The following is a 3,600-nucleotide window of genomic DNA, read 5'->3' as shown; positions in this document are numbered from 1 at the left end:
TAAACACTTAAACATATTTTCAAGCCAATGTAAGACATTCAAATCTATTCGAAATCAAGTCTTATACATGATTTAATACCTCTTATAACCAAGTACACAAACTTACCTAACTTACCAAATTCACATATATGCATATTTTTCCAAATATGCTAACTCAATTTAATCAATTAATATACAAATATGATTCTATCAATCAACCATTTCAAACACATATCAAACATGATATAACCTCTTATATTCATATCAAAACATGTCCATCACAAGCCATTCTAATGGCTAGTTAGAACCAAAACATTTATATGCCAACATTGGCCAAGTTAACCTATACATGCCATTATAACCAAAGTTGATTTACTAAAATATACCGAGATGAGCAGATAGATAGTGTGATGATATCTCCGCCAAGCTTCCAACCCAACGAGCTTCCAAATTACTATAGAACAAAGAAAAATAAAATAGAGTAAGCATATTATGCTTAGTAAGTTCATATAATATGAAATTTAACTTACCATTATTTCACACATAAAGTAAGCATAGAAATATTTATCCAAAGAAATTTGGCAATTTACCTAAACACATATAATCTCAAGAAACATGTTAGTCATGTACTTCATGTGAATATCAAGAAAAAATGATGAGCTCATAATGTAAAAATTTTCATATATATATATATTTTTTCCACATCAAATATTTAGATAACATGTATATTTCCATAGTAATTCATCTCAAGTTCAGATTATCCCATGTTAAAACTTTTCCCGTTGAATTTACTTGAAATACCGATGGATACACAGGTAGTACACTTGAAGTGTACAAAACTGTAATCCATTAATTCATATTTAGGAATGCTCATAAAAGTATATAAATGAGGAGCCCTCTCTTGAGCCATATAACGGGAAGCTCATGTGAGACATATAACGGGAAGCTTATCCGGGCTATATAGCGGGAAGGTCATAAGAGCCATGTTCAGGAAGCTCGTGTGAGCTAATAACGGGTAGCTTCGAAGAGCTATTAATCGCGAAGCTCCAGATAGCCATATATCGAAAAGTTCTAGCGAGACTTATCGAGAAGCTCTAGAGAGCTATTAATCAGGAAGCACACAAAGAGCCTTTAATCGGGAAGCTCATGAAGAGCCATATAACAGGACACTCATAAGAGTTGCAGTGTGTCCACGACACAATGCTCCGAAAAGCTATTAATAGGAAGCTCACAAGAACCATATAACGGGAAGCTCGTGAGGGCTAATAACGGGACGCTCTTTTGAGCTGTGGTGTGTCCGTAATATATGCAGAACTACAACCAATTTGGGAACCTTGTATCCATCAAAATTTCATCTATTCAAACAGAACTTAACATTTATCGGGCTTTGTCGGATATGTAATCAATTTCATATAAATAACAATTTCAAAATTCACATATGCAACATTCAATTCAAACATACAAATATACACAATTTAGTTACACGAACTTACCTCAATAATGTTCATAAACTTGTAAGCTACTAATCCGTTACTTTTTCTTTACCTCGATCTAGCACTATTTTTGGTCGATCCAGATCTATACGAGTAAATTTAGCTTAATTTAATACAATTCATATTCAATTCAATCCAATTCACATCTTATGCAAAATTACCATTTTTCCCCTATACTTTTGATTAATTATGATTTCGTCTCTAGGCTTGGAAAATGAAATTCATGCAATCTAATCCTTATTCCAAGCCTAGCTAATTTTTACATATAACATTTGCAGTCCATGTATTTCATAAAAATTAAAATTTTTCTATGAATTTTACAAATTTTCAATTTAGTCTCAAAATCATGATTTCATCAAAATTTCCTTAACAAAAGTTGTTTACCTATCAACAACCTTTCATTTTCTATCATAAAACTTTATAACTTAACTATATTCATCCATGGAAAACCCCTAGTACTTTGATAACTTTACAAATTAATCCCCAAGATAGCCAAATTAAGCTATTACAATCTCGAAAACATAAAAATTACTAAAAACGAGACTTGAATACTCACCTAATTGAGTCAAATAAGCTTGCTACCTTCAAGCTTTTTTGACTAGGGTTTCCATGTAAAATAATTTGGTAAAGATGATGAAAAAGATGATATTTTGTTATTTAATCATTTATCATTTTTTATTATTTTCACTTTTCAATTTAGTCATTTTCTTTATTAGATTTTTCCCGTGATGACTAATCATGTTTATCTACTAACTCCACTTAATGGTCTATTTTCCATATAAGAACCTCAAATTTTGAATCCCATAGCTATTTGATATTTATAGCTACTAGAATCAACATTTGCATTTCATGCAATTTGGTCATTTTATCAATTAAACATGTAATCAGTAAAATTTTTTTAACAAAATTTTTATAAGATATTCCTATCATAATGCAGATGATGAAAAAATATTAAAATAATTTTCCTTCCGGACTCGGATTTATGGTTCCGAAACCACTAGTCTGATTTCATTAAAAACTGGCTGTTATAGTTCAAGTCATGTAACTCACTGTTTACGCTTTAGAACCACACGGCCTGGGACATGGGCGTTTTCCTAGGCTATGTGAGACACACAGGTAAGGACATGGGCGTGTTCCCAGGCCGTGTTGATAAGCCATTATTGTCGGGCAACTCAGAAATGGCAGGTCATCGTTGCTAGACAACTTGGGATGACTTTATTGGTGTGTTTTGGATGGATAAGTTCGAGGAAGAACTCTATTCTGGCATGTAGCGGAGTTTAGAAAGACTGTTTATGATAAATATACTTCCTAATCTGTTGAAAAATACTGCATTTGCATAAATATACATGCTTCGTTTTGCTCTGTTTTGTTCTATTCTGTTCTGCTTTGTTCTGTTCAGTTCTATTCAGTATTGCTCTGCTCTGTTCCATCTTGTTCTGTTCTACTCTATTCGGTTTTGTTCTATTTTGCCTTGTTCTGCTGTACTACCTTTGTTGGAACCTCTGTGATACTTTAGATCTGTTTCGTACTGGTTATACAACTGTTATCAAATGTTTGCGTTATTATGATTTCTATATCACGTTCTGTTTATTTTTATTTGAGTTTTGGTTATACGCGGTGCTTGGTGGCTCACCCTTTGTCTTACTTTTATCTGTCAAGAAGGCATCTAATTTAGGATCGGACGATGTGCGAGCTTGGATTGTTTTGCACTGAGATAACTACAAGTTAATCCTTTGGATTTGGAATATGTATTGGAGTCTTATTTTTCTTGTTATAACCCCATCATTACCTGCCAAGTCTAAAGCGAAACTACAAAATCGTCTAAATCAACTAAAATGAATTTCTTTGTAGTCTAAATCAACTAAAATGAATTTCTGGTTTTCAAAGTTAAGATTTTAAAAAGAAGTACATTTTTTCTACGTTGGTGTAACTTGTCCAGATTTGGCTTAAAATTTTAGGGTGGGTTTAGGGTGTTACAGTTGAAGATTGATATTTGAATGTTTGAACTAATTGGTATGTTTTGATTTGTTTAAAATCAAGTGGATGTAGTAATTGAATTAAGGTATTATAATCTATGTGTATTGCATGATTTGATTGGAAATATGGTTAGAATGTGTATATTAGTTAA

Source organism: Gossypium arboreum, chromosome 4 (assembly GCF_025698485.1).
Source record: "Gossypium arboreum isolate Shixiya-1 chromosome 4, ASM2569848v2, whole genome shotgun sequence".
Lineage (NCBI taxonomy): Eukaryota > Viridiplantae > Streptophyta > Magnoliopsida > Malvales > Malvaceae > Gossypium > Gossypium arboreum.
The sequence above is the reverse complement of the archived record's forward strand: the minus strand, read 5'-3'. Positions refer to the sequence as shown.